Source organism: Centrocercus urophasianus, unplaced genomic scaffold, assembly GCF_019232065.1.
Source record: "Centrocercus urophasianus isolate 14NV4802_14NV808 unplaced genomic scaffold, USGS_Curo_1.0 seq_29, whole genome shotgun sequence".
In the NCBI taxonomy this organism is placed as follows: Eukaryota; Metazoa; Chordata; class Aves; order Galliformes; family Phasianidae; genus Centrocercus; species Centrocercus urophasianus.
This window is the reverse complement of record NW_024884855.1, coordinates 3,802,639-3,817,110: the sequence shown is the minus strand read 5'-3', so window position 1 is coordinate 3,817,110 and position 14,472 is coordinate 3,802,639.

The window sequence follows — 14,472 nt, the reverse complement described above, 5'->3', positions numbered from 1 at the left end:
CCGCCCCCCAGACTATTCATCTGCTAGGTAATAGATTACTTGAGGGCACTGCATCCATCACAGATTGCTGCCATCCCACAGTCCAGGCAGAAATGTATGTCATTGTATAACCAAGATGTTATAATTTGTATAACCAAGATGTTATAATTACAATATAATCAAGAGAGTAAGGCAAACAGACAATGATCACAAAAGAGAATAAGTGGAAGAGCTTACCCTTGGGTTGAGCTCACCAGAAGATACCAAAAGAGGGGATCTCCAGAAGAGATCCTTCCCCTCTGGTAGCCAGCTCTTAAATAGGTCCAGGAGGGGTGGAGCCTGGCTCCACCCCCTTCCAGCAGCACAGGTGAATTGCCTTCACCTGTGCTCCTCTGGCTGACTCAAGGCTCACCTCAGGTGATCAATCAGAGGTTCAGGCCGTGACTCAGCAGTTCCCATACAGTCATGATGATTTTATTCAAATGCTTATTGCTGTACTGATAAAAAGCAGTGAAGCAGCCTTTTCTCATACATCCTCCACATGAAAGAACATAGGCTTGACCTGTTATCAGTTAGAATAACTGAAAAAGCAATGACAAATCAATGCATGGATGTAATTCTAACTAGAATTTCTTTTCTGACAGGGAAAGGTTATTCTAGATTACTAAAACATTATAACAGAATATATAGCAGAAGGGGTTCTTTATGTTAGAAACTCAGATGAAGAACACAAGAATAACATCCACTGTGATAAGTCATAAAGTAGAAAAATTTAAAAGGCACGAGGCCTCGTCTTTCCCCATATGCATGTAATTTTCCATACCACTACTTTTTATGACTCTAAGATCAACATATGTAGTGTGGCTACAAGTCAAGACTGGTAATCAGGCTTGTTTAATGTCATTAGTTCAGAAGTGAAAGATAAATTCATTGGGAGAACATCTTATATGAATACATAAATTTTTATACAAATACAACAGATGTTAGCTTTGCCTTTTGATCTTCTAATTCTTGTATTGCTTTGTCATTACTACTGCTTAAATACAATTGATACAATTTTTAAAAACTTGTACTGATAGTAAAAGACATAAACCAGCATAAGAACGTAGAATTTTGCAGGCAGATAACTAAAGAAAAATCAAGACTTTTTTGTACTGGTTAGAGCAACTTTACTCCAGTCAACTGAAAACAGTGATCTTTTTAAATGTCTGGCCTGTATTCATATGAAAAACAGGAGTCCTTCTGCATATTCACGTACTGTTGTCAAGAAGAGACAAAAACACATACATGGAATAGAAGTAGGCTGTAAAATGATGAGGTAGTTCAACATGTGTCAGATGAAGTACACTGTTAAAATGTTCTCTGGGCTCAATACCTTATGAAGATTCTAATTTGGATAGAATGCATCTGCTATCAAGTCATTGTGGATGGCAACGTTCACTATGAAGGTTGAGGCACAATGGCAAACTCAGTGATGCTGACTGGAAGTGAGGTATTGTCTAATAGCTAAACTAGAATCCTAACGGAAAGCCCTTTAACTACCATAAGGATGGACCCTGACTTCTTCCATTCTTTAGTTTTATGCTGCACTAGTCACTGTCCTAATTGACCAAATGATCATCCAGAATCACTGGATGTGATCACAGAAGTCCCAGTATATAAAAATGCATGAGACCTTAACAACTGTAAAAAAAAAAAAAAAAGTACTGTAAATAATGAATTAATTGAAAAACAAAGCAATTTGAACATAATTCAATGAAATCAATCTTAAGAAAAAAAAAAAAAAAAAAAAAAAAAAACCTAAGAAGATTTGCTAAGGTGTAGAGATTCTATACTGACCATATTGCTAGGATAAGATAATATATTTTTGCAAGGGGTGAAGATGAATCATTCTCTCCTGTGCATGTATTTATATTAACTCACAAACCTATAATACACAGTTAAGGACAAGGTTATGCTAGAGTATTCGTTTGATTTGGTCCACTGGCCAAGCATAAACAGGGTGTAAATCTCGTCAAAACACAGAGAATCACAGAGCAGCTGAAGCTGGCAGGCTCCTCTGGAGATTGAGTCCCCTCCTGCCCAAGCAAGATGAATGAAAGCAGGTTGCCCTGGGCCACATCAAGGTTGGCATGCTTACTCTACTCAATATAACACCAATACAAGTCCTCTCAATTTCAGACCATTTGATATTCAAATGAGTAGTCCAGAATAATATATCTTTTACAATATGAATTAAATGAAAAATCTCTGAGTGATGCAACTTTTCCACCTCCATCACTCAGAGGAACTTCGGAACTTGCATGTCAGAGTTTAAATACACATATTGGCTTCCAGCATTTTTGTCACAGAAAATTGCTTGGGTTAGCAAACATGACTTTCGGAATTGAAAACACACTGTTAAAAAATGAAAGAGAAATTTCTCTAAGCATTTAAAGGACAATGATGAGCAACTTTGGATTGTCGTTCTGACAGTTCTTCATGCTCCATGTTCCACACTGTACCTTCACAGGTGCAAAGGCAAGTTCCCCAACTGCAGCATAGCCAGGACTTGACACACACTCACAAAAACAGAACATCCAGATAACACAGCTGGCATTTCGAGATGAAAAAACCTATGCAGGCTTTCAGATGGCAGATGCTGACTGCGAAGTTTATAAATCAACATCTAACAAACATACATACTGCAGAATCCTTGAATTTCACCTAATCGTTTTTTCTCACAAAACTACTTTGGCTAAATCTAGGGGGGCAGCTGGGGCTGCTACCACTACAGTGAAGTGTTGCATTTTCTCTGAAAATGTGAGACATTTGTGAAACTGATACAGCACGAGAAACAGTTCAGGATGACTAACTCTGGTAGCAGCATCAACTCAATCAGAATTTTGTTAGTCAAAAGCAACAGAACATAGTCCAGACACCACCTCTGCTCTCTAGAGTTCCTGTTCAGCTCATCAAGAGGCTTGCACGTGTATTTATGGAATGCAATGAGACAAATCCTGCTGCCCTTTTTCTAGATCAAGGGTCAGCTACTGATTTGCACCAGATCAGCTGATGCCAGATTGGATCTCTTTCAGCTGACTTCAGACTACCTTTACCTAACTCTTGAGTAGACTGACAAATTCAGCAAAAACAGGCAGCTAATTGCTTTGATGGGAAGTGATACAGCCCAGGTAGATGTAGAAACCAGATAGGTGCATCTGCCCAATTCTGATGCAAGGACCTGTCTTAGACTTACACATTTAGCATTAAAATCACAGTTTAGGCATGGATTTTTTTTATTATTTTTGTAAGTAATGAAGGAATTGTACCATTTCCTGTATTTGACATGTTGATGTCCCATCCTCCCTCATTGCTTCCATCCTCAGAAACTCACACATCTCGTTTATTATACAAACAGAGAAGGACAGAAAAGTCATTTGGTGTTATAATCATATAAATGTGTCACTAGCTCTGAAGAAGAATGCCTGACTGAAGGCCAAGAATGCCTCTGCTTCCAGGGATGATGAGGTACTTTGCTTTTAACAACTACTTTAAAGTCTTTTGAAATGACTGGGACGATTACAGTTCTGGCAAGCACTCCACAATTGCTTGCCATCAACAGTTTGACACCAGCACAGTGGCCTTCATACTTCCATGATCTTAGTGATTATTCACGTACAGATGAGATGTTGCTTGGTTAATTACAGAACAGACAGAGCCAAGAAAAGGAAGAAAGATTTCCTGGCATGGCTTAATATAGAAGATATGGCACATGTGACACGTGTAGGGGTTTGGTGGTCCTCTCTCTTCCTATCACCTGTTTATGGCTCAGGTACTGGGATGAGAGTTATTACCAAGGCAACAATCCTTATGTGTGTACACACCGCTGTCATCCTGTGCTACTACGTTATGGGTAGTAATGTCATGCACTTGCATTAACATCACTTAAAAGTTGCAAGTTTTCTAAAGTGGATCCTGAAATAACAATTTGAATCTCATTCTGAAAACACATCCATACTCTGGAAAGCGAAAATTGCTGGTTACCCAGCATTGAATTCAGGCAACATTACAGAAGGATACCTGAGGTATACCTGACTACCCTTAGCTATGCTCTTTCTTGCTTCTGCCAGCATCCACACACACCAATCCATAACAGAGAGGAGGGTTCTGCTGAGGAGCCACTGAAAGGGCTGAGGGCTGCTGCAGGCGACCATGTGCTCCTGTGATGTAAAGCCTTTCAGCCACTGGGATGTGCATCTGCCCTCAAGTATTCAGTCCTGTTTGCTGTCACAAGTGGTTCGTCTGAAAACATCTGGATCAACTGCTACAGAAGTGAGCAAGAACACAGCAATTTGATTTTGACTATGGAAAAGCCCCACCGAGTATTTCTCCTGAGTGCACGGGACTAAGATTATATGCTTTAGGGATGAGTCATTTGTGTGGCTTTGCTCTTACCAAGTCCTTCAGACTCTTCCTTTGGGATACGATGCTCATTTCACCTTCTAGAAGTTACTCCAGAGAGTCAATCCAGTAACCTCTATGTGCCTCAATCTTGTCTTCCATACATGCAGCACAACCTCAAAATGCAGCTCCTGGGTGCACTGAGAGATTTATGCAGTTAATACAAATGCACTTTCTGTTGGGAAAAACAAAACCAAAACAGAAACACACACACAAGAGAAGCAGCAACAGTGGCAATAACACCAAATTTGAGTCTGTGGGGAGTCTGAAAAGGCACTTCTACATGTTTATACTTTGAATAATTCAGGGCACTATACAAGCTGCCTCTGTAACACTAGGACATTGGGTTGTTAACATCATTCTTCTGGAGACATGCATTATAGTTCTGTGGAAGTCTTAAGAGTGCTCTGGCAACGTTTACCAACTAATGCTCTGGTGCAACACAATCATAAGTGATTATTTTATTTGGTTAAGCCATCAGAGCACACAGCATTATGGCAGAAAGGATTTTCCAAGGGAAAGTTTAAAACAAATTAAAAGAAAACAAACAGATTTTAAAATTAAAGTTTTCCCTTTTTAACTCATGCTTTTAAAGTGAGATTGACAGTGAAACATGGAAGCACAGGTTAAAGGAGGATGAAAATACAATGTAAAAGAAGTGACAATGAAGTAGTGACTGATGAATGTCTTTTGATCAGTCAAGAAAAAATTCAATTATTTGCAGGGCTGATGACTTCCCACTTCACAGCCATATTGCACCAGTCTTTAATAGATAATATCAACAAGCAAGTCTTCTTTTTGTATAGATTTAGTTCATCACGAAAATGTCAATGCTGCAGAGATGCCTGCAGAGTTAGTAAGCACTGCAGTAATGGTCCACAAGCCCACCTAGTTCAAAGTGTCAGAGCAGTTACCTCCTTCACAAGCACTTTATTTTTGAAATTGATTCCTTCTATCTTTATGGATTTCTTCAGTCAAGGTCAGTGCTTTCATTCTGCAGCCAGGAATAGGCTAGACAATAAAGTTGCAGAAATTAATTCATCTAAAAAGATGCGTGTCATTGAGATTTGAGAAGAATAGAAGTCTCTTCAAAAAACTGCTGAGTGTAAATATCATCCTTTCTTTACTCAGCTCTGCAATATGCGTAAACTTGGAGAAGCAGTTTAAAGGTCACATACTTGTGTATATCAGATGTGTAAGTCTACTGGTATGCAGTCCAACTCTCACAATAAATTCTGTGTGGCTAGGACTCTGCTGTAGAACCTCACTTCAGTCTTTACCACAAAGCCCTCTGAAATGTTAGGATTCATGTTTTGTTCTTCACGTTTGTGTTCTCACTAAACATATTTCAGTTAGTTCTAGTCCTGGGTTCTGAAATAAGGAATTTTGTGGAAGCAATAACCTGAGATGATACAGCTATTTACATTTTGTGTAAACATGTCATATAGGAGTGCAGCAGTCCCCATGATCTGGAGTGTAGTTCTCTGAAACATCACTATCAAATCCCATGAGGTTTAGAAATAATATCTAAGGAAGGATCTAGAAATACAGGTGTCAGGAGACAGGCTTGGATTTGCTTCACTTTACAGTGTTTCAAAGACCCAAACATGGTTCCACTAGATGTATGCAGCAGTTACTTTCAGCCTCACCAGTTTTTCCATTAACTGGATTTATATATCATAGTTTGTATTACAGAAGTGCTTCAGCAAGTTAAGATTATTAAACTGTGCAATGCTTATTGTGCATTCTTGCTCTGGTCCGTACTATTCAGCCACAGTTCTGCTGAACAAGTCAAAAGGAGCAGAAGACCTATTTGTGCAACAGTGCTGCTGTGTAGATCCTCAATAAATTGACTAGGCTTCCATTTCAATCAAGCATTGTGCACACGTTGCAAAATATTATGTGGGACATCTTCTGAATCATCTTGCTGTCTGCCTCTTTATACAAAGACAACCAACTTATGACAGTACCAGCCTACTTAAAGATGACAAAGATTTGCAGATACTGAAAAATGCTGATTAATAACAACAATAAACAGTTGAATAGAGATTGGAATAGATCACCACTCAATTATGACAATGACAACAAGAACAACCAATAATCATAAAAGGCTGATATACTTTAACTGTGATCCCTTTCTCCCTTCCACAAGGCAATTTACTTTGTACCACTGAAACTTTTGGCTGTGTGTGATCTGTGCAGGATGAGGCTCACAATCAAGCTGAAAATTAAATGAAATAAGTACTTTTGTGCTAAATCTGCCAAAATCAGAAATGTATATTCAGATTGCTAATGCATAATTATTGTATTAGACTTAATGGATGTGATTTTGGGACTCAAGAAAGCTGTTTAGGTGGGTTATGTTACAATAAATAAATAAAATATTTTTGTATCTAGACACTTATACTATCTTCAGCATGCTAATTAGAAAATGGGTAATCATCTAATCATCTTCATAATCTGCTATTAAAAGGTAAGACAGGATATCTCAGCAGGAATTTTGTGTGATTTTGTGTGGGGCTTTTGCAAGTTTTCAGCATGATCTTTTTTTTGCAAATTTGTATGAGTATGACACACAGAATGAAAGAGCATTGAAAACAATTACTGTTTTACCACCAAGAGTCTCAACGGCTTTCCTTGCTATTATTCATAAACTTCTTTTCCTATTGCTTTGAAAATACCTCACTGAAGATACTGTTGAGTAACTAAAAGAGGGAGAAGGTTTTATTGACTCCACCAACACTTCACAAAGCGAGCACGTTAAGATACCAACATCAAACAAAATGAATAAACTGCTTTCACAACATTACCGACAAATCAAGTTTTCTGTGTTTCAGTATTATCTTGAATGAAACTTGGGAAAAAAAAAGTTTTTCAGTGTCCTGCGAGGTCAGCTACAGAATATGAAATACCATTCTCTGGAAGCAGGGAATGGATATTTCTTTCCATATCATTTATTTATATTTGCCTACAAGTGCATCCTTAATGAATACATCTACCAATAGCATTCAGAGGGGAGTCAAGGTGAAAGCAAACAGGAAATGAAACCACTCCATCTCTTTCAGTTTAAGGTCTAGGGAAATAATAATAACACATGAGCACTTACAGCTGCAGTATGATGGGCAAGATGAATGTAGGGTATTGCCTGGAGCAGTGAGACCAGTTGGAAAGAACTGATGCTCACAAAATGTATGACAACTTAGTAATTAAAGAAAAGAAATAAATATTTTAGGCAGTGCAAGACAATGAATAAGAGGTCTGAGAATACACAAAGGGTACAATGCAACTCCAAACAGAAACAGTTCTCTCATTGGGCACACACAGCACTTCATGTTGCAGATGCAACGGTGGACAGGGTGGCATTCACCACAGAAACCCCAAATTGCCAGAAGCCCTTTCCCTCATTCACCTTCCATTCTTCATGCAGCCCCTTGTGACACACTGCTTTTTCATTATGTCAGTCTCATTTTCACCAACATCCCCCTGCTTCCTCCAGCTCACCGCTTTAGAGTTACCTGCCAGCCTTGTACCTGCTGAATGGTATTTAGCTCGCTATCTCAAGTGTGGAATATGTTATTTTGCATTCCCACGATGCCTGGCACAACAGAGCTGTGCAGATTCACTGACAGCTCTCTCACATAGATGATATCATTGCAAAAATATTTTCATCCTCTGCAAAACAGGATGCTCAACTGAATGAAATGCAGAGGTGTATGGAGCAGAGAGCAGGTGTTCTGTTCACACTGAGAAAGAAATCAGTCTCAGTCTGGAGGGAAAGCTGAAGTCAGTAAGACTCTTAATTTGTTCCTTTGATACGTCCTATAATGTCCAAATTGAATTTGGAAACTGTATTTTGTGTCCTTTGTAGCACTTATCCACTAGGCTAAAAAATGGCCATCATTCAGGAATTTTAAAAAGAAGTCGCACATACAAGATTCAGTTTTCCCTTCCGCCTCATCTCCTTTATGCCACTGTGCTACCCTAAGATTACTGAAGTCCCTAAGCTCTTTTGGAATACTTCAGGCACAGGAGAGGCTGTCACTGAAGTACTACCACGTGAGCTGTTCCTAAATTCTAGTAACCTCCCCTGCAGCATCTGTCCGGCTGCAGCTAAGGGTGTTCTGGAGGGAAGGAGGAAGGAAGGGCACTGATGGGAAGACCTGCCTCAGTGCAGGAGCCACAAAGATTCCCCAGTAACAATCCCTGTATGCAGACACCTCAGAAAACACCAAGAGTTCTTCGCACTGGAAAGTTAAATCATCCTGTATTACAGTTTATAGACACTTGGCAGTAGTCAGTACAGGTTAATGGAATACTTTCTATGCAAAACACTGTGATCCGAGAGCTAACAGGTGCAAAAATCTCATGCTTTGTGCCTAAAGCCAGAATGTTTATTTCTCAAATGTGATTCCACCCTATCTTCTATGCTGGGACAATGGCATTAAGAAAGAACTACAGTGGATGTCCAACATCTACAGCAATCCAACCTCCTGCCAGAGAGAAGCTGTGCCAGTGTCATGCCTAGACAGCAGTAAGACAGGAAAGGTGATGTAGAAGGAAGATATTTCATCTTCATATGATGATCACCAAGCTGAGTGGTGCGGTTGATACGGTGGAAGGAAGGGATGCCATTCAGAGGGACCTCGACAGGCTGGAGGGCTGGGCTCGGGTGAACCTAATGAGGTTCAACACGGCAAAGTGCAAGGTTTTGCATTTGGGCCGGAAGAACCCCAGGCACCTGTACAGGCTGGGAGGAGTGGTCCTTGAGAGCAGCTCGGCAGAGAAGGACCTGGGGGTCCTGATGGACGAGAGACTGAACATGAGCCAGCAGTGCGCTCTGGCAGCTCGAAAGGCAAATGGGATCCTGGGCTCCATCAGGAGAGGGGTGGTCAGCAGGGACAGGGAGGTGATCGTCCCTCTCTACTCGGCTCTTGTGAGGCCCCATCTGGAGTACTGTGTCCAGGTGTGGAGCCCTCAGTACAAGAAAGACATTGAGATTTTGGAAAGGGTCCAGAGGAGGGCGACTAAGATGATCAGGGGGCTGGAGCACCTCCCCTATGAGGACAGGCTGAGGGAGTTGGGCTTGTTCAGCCTGGAGAAGAGAAGGCTGCGGGGTGACCTCATTGCAGCCTATCAATACCTGAAGGGAACCTACACCCATGAGGGGAGTAAACTCTTCAAAAGGGCTGACAACAGCAGGACTAGGGGAAATGGATCGAAGTTGAAGGAGGGAAGATTTAGGTTGGATGTTAGGGGGAAGTTCTATACAAGGAGAGTGGTTAGGCCCTGGAACGGGCTGCCCAGGGAGGTTGTGGATGCCCCGTCCTTGGATGTGTTTAAGGCCAGGTTGGACAGGGTCCTGGGCAACCTGATCTGAATGTGTGTGTTTGGTGGCCCTGCTAGGCAGGGGGGTTGGAACTACATGATCCTTGAGGTCCCTTCCAACCCGGGTGATTCTGTGATTCTGTGATTCTGTGATCATGCACTAGTGTAAAGAGTGACTGTTTTCTGGGAAAAAGGTCAAAAGGAGCAGTGACACTTTATTTGATCTGTGGTTTGCATTCATCCATTTTCTAATGAAGCCATTCTGCCTCTTTGGTGGGGATTCTGCATGCTGAACACCATCTAAGAAAAACAAACCTTCAAGTGCAGAGCTGAAGTAAAGGTCTTCAATTCTGTAGGCATCTTCAAAAAACAAACAAATAAAGTAACATATGCACATAAGCTTCCAGGCATTTTTGCATAACTTCAAGGATAGTCAGCTAGGAATATGTGTGAATGATAGAAAATGTTTAATTTCTCAGTTATCATTGGAAGAAAACTCTCATGGGGTATTTTATTTGCCTATCTCCAACACTTTATTAAAAAGAGACAGTGCTTAAGACACAAAGCAAACAGATAAGAAAATGTATTCTCCAACCTACCATCTTTTATTAAAAACAAAGAAAAGAGGACAATTTCTGTGGCTAGAGAGAGATGCTTGTTTTAATGACTTTGGAAAGACTATGCACAAGTAATGGAAAAATTCCGTTTCCTTTGGGTTATTCAGGAAATGATAGCTATTCATCTGTGCATTTGCCAGTCCTATGATGAAGGGATTTAGAACCAGCATTGATTTTATTCTGGATAAAACAAAAAAGTATCTATCATAGAAATACAGAAGATAACACATCAAAATAAAGAATAATAGTTAATTAAGTCCGTTCCTCCCCCCAGTTCCTCTTTTTCAGATGCTGAGAGATTCTGTAATTACAACTGTGTAACTTATAGGAAAAAAAATCCATGAAGTTTGTGAACACTGTATTTCACCAAGTGCTATCTTCTGGACAAAATATCTTCCTGATGCTCTCTCCTTCTCTTCCTAAAAAACAATTTATCATCATCTGAGGTCACATCAAACACACAATGTCCATTATAATGAATGTGCAGGCATTTAATTCTGAAGTTTTTAATTCAGAAACTTGCACTCACAGGTGAGTCTCCCACGTGTATAGAGGGAAGAAAGGAGTGACCAGTTCGTAGACATTTGTTCTGTTTAATCTTCTTCACTTCACAATAAAAGATGAAAAGTGGAAATATTTTTTAAAGAAAAAGTTATTCACTAGAGTGACAAACTAAGGCATTCGTTTATTTCAAATTCTGGTAATCTTAAATAGCACCAATTAAAAAAACTGATCTAAAATCTGTTTTTCATTCATGGTCATTTTTAGGCAAGAGACCACAGTCATTGCTTGTAAGAGAAAGTTGAAGTTTCCTGGACCAGAAAGTACTCCTCTCATCACATCTGCATTCCCATCTGGGCAGACAAGTTACAGAAGTGGCTAACACCATGCAACTATTGTACCAAAGGCAGCCCCAGTCCCAGAGAGCTTACAAGCTAAATTACATTCAATTAAACACATTTACAAGCAGTAATACATATGAAAAAAAGATTAAGCAATATGAGTTGCTGCCAGAAAACTCTAATGTTCTTTTTTCTTGCTGGGAAAAGAGCAGCTCTGTAGCCAAACTCTACTGGCACAGGTAACTGCTAGCACATCACAGAAATGCAGCTGAGTTCGCAGAAGTGCTTCCACCACTTTTCTTCACTGTTTTCAAAAGCTACAGAAAATCTGACCCATCTCCCCATGCATACAGCAGCTGCACTGAGAAGAATCATCATTACTAATTACATGTAATTACCTTATGCATAATTACGTCATTATACAATAAAAGCGGCTCCATTTGCCATTTCAAAAACACTCTTATTTTTCTTGCATTTCTTCTCCCTTTCCAGTGTTTCAATTCAAAAGCATCAGCAACTTCCCAACTCCTTCACCTTCCACCCTCTGGTTACGCGGGTTTCATCCTTTTCATTTCTTCAACAGAGATGAATGTAAAATACAAACTCCTTGAAATGCTGAGAAAACCTCAGCATTCACCAGCCATGGGAAACCTATTTCTAGAACTAAAAGCTTATAAAACTAAGGGCAGCTTTTGTCCTAGATAAGTGCACAATTTCTACTTAAACTTCATTTATGTTGTGCAGCTGGATTTTTTGTGAAGCATTTAACACAGTGGAAGAAACGAATGCCTTGGCAACGTATGAATGTAGTAAATGTTGTTCCCTGCTTCCAGGCAGAGTCAGACAAGTTTTGTAGAGTGTCAAAGCCTCTGGTTTCAAGAGGTTGCTTTCATGATGAATTTTGCTCCAGAGGAACCCAAACCATTGCTGCCCAGCAGCATTAAAGGATCACTGGTCACTTTATTAGTAGAAAATAAACACCAGCTTTCAAATAATGCAAGACAATGGATTTCTAGTGATTTATAGCCCATTTGAATAATTTTAATTGGACCTTGCTAATTCCTAAGCAGTGGAGCACTGAGAATTACTTCAACAATAATCTAGTTAGAAAAATGGCCCAAGGTGGAACCAAACCATTATTAATTATACTCCTTCTGGAAATACTTTGCCAGATGCTTAGAAAATAATGCCCATACACAGCTTAATCTCTGGTTATTAGCTGTGCATTTTTCATACATATTATCTTTAAAGAAAAAAACATTCCTGCAGTGACTCTTCAGGTACATTGAGTCTTGATGTGCAAGTGCTGGAATCACACATCTACGTTCTATAACAAGATACTTTTTCTGAGAAAGCATCACATTGACCACACTTAGGATTAGCTCCTACCCATCTGGGCCTAAACACCTTGATGTAATACAGCTTCATAACTAGTCCCCAAAGACTGCTGTAAGGTCAGCTGGAATAAGAGCTTAAAGAAAGTCATTTACATCAAAGTAGACATACATTGTCTTTCCCTGACTTTACCAAAGGAAGAATATGTGCCTGGAAAATTACTGCAGGTTTTTGAGTGAGATAGCAGAGCAGCCTATGCACAGTGCCTTAAGGAGCCATATTCATAGGGTATGGCTCCCATTCAGCCATATCAAAAACATGAGCAGAGGATTTTATGTCTGTACCCACCCAGTCACACTGCCATGCTCTGATCTCAAATGTCCACATCCCACTTTGAAAATCTTCAAAAGCACTTAGACTTTTACGTACATAGACCTTAAGTACATGGAGAGGAAAGAGAAATGTTTTTTTATTTCCTCTGATTCATGTCAGATCATACTGATAGAAAACACACAAATAGACTTTCTTAAATGCAATCACAACTACAGGGGACACAAAAAAAAAAACACGTCAAGCAAGGTGGTCTCTAACACTGAAATATGTGAAATCATGAGGGTAATTCAGGAGATAAAAGAGATGGTAAGGAGTTAAAAGCTTTAAAATTTTCTGTGCATTTGAAGGGCATGGCAATCATAACTTACTTCTATCAATAACTTAACATGTATATTCTGTGATTAATTAAAGGCAAAACTCCTAGATTCCTACAGATAATACTCTGGAGCACAACTTCATCTCAGAGACCACAAACTGGTGGTTCATAGTGTCAGTGTGGATAACGGCAGAAATAACTATTGACTTGGAAGATACTAAAAGCTGCAATTACTTCTTCATTTATTCTCATCACCACGAGGTCACCCAGAAACCAAGAAATACTGTATTCTATACCAGAAAGATGAGCTGAGATGCCACAAAGGGATAAAGTTTCTCATTTGCACAAAGAACACCTGGCAGAGAAGCTGGAAGCCAACAGAAACCCAGCTTTGTTCTCTGTGGTGCAAGCATAAGCCTGCAATCACTAAACTGAGCAATTGGTAGAATCCTACTTTTACATCAAGGTAGCAACCTTCCATTCTGAGGGAAAAAAACAAACTAGCTACTGAGGAATATCTCACCTCTCAGCTCTGCCAAATCCTGCCATCACAATGGAAAAGATTCCATGAGCCAGGGCTGACTGGAACATTCCTCTGCCTCTGCTCATGTCTGTCTGGTTTTCTTCAACAAACAGTTGAAATGCTGCTCTCCCCATGTGCTCATCACCCCAAATCAAGTCTAGCATATTATCTAGGATCATTTCTCACTGTCCCCAGACATTATTACCTATTTCCTTACAGGACAACAACCAGAGTTGAAACTAATCCCTTCCCAGATAGCAGCAGGCAGTTTAATCATTATTTCCACAATCCTTGCATGAGGCACTAATCTCATCCTTCTCCTGCTGTTTCATCACCACTCAGTGTTGGCCAGTGTCCTCCCAAATGGCAATGCACAAGTGCTCAAAATGCCTTTGTGCCTGAGAAGAAGGACAAAAATTTTAACAGTGATGGGATACTGAATATGGGAAATTCCTCCTCTAAGTGCCTAATTCCTATCCATCTCCAAACTAAGTACAGCTTATTAAGTAGACAAACCAAAATACCTCTTCCCCACTGAAAGAAATAACAAAACAACTCCCCAGAAATAGTGAGAGAATTGAACCTCTAACTAAATGCACTACATCGGCATCCTGACAGCTGTGGCCTTTTTCCAGGAATGCCAGCAAAAGCATTATTTTGGCTAAAAGATTCTGTTCACCTTCAGCCAAAACTGTTAAGCATCACTGAAAGAGACAGCTCAGCTCAGCATCACTGTGTTTACTTGTAATCACCACTCCT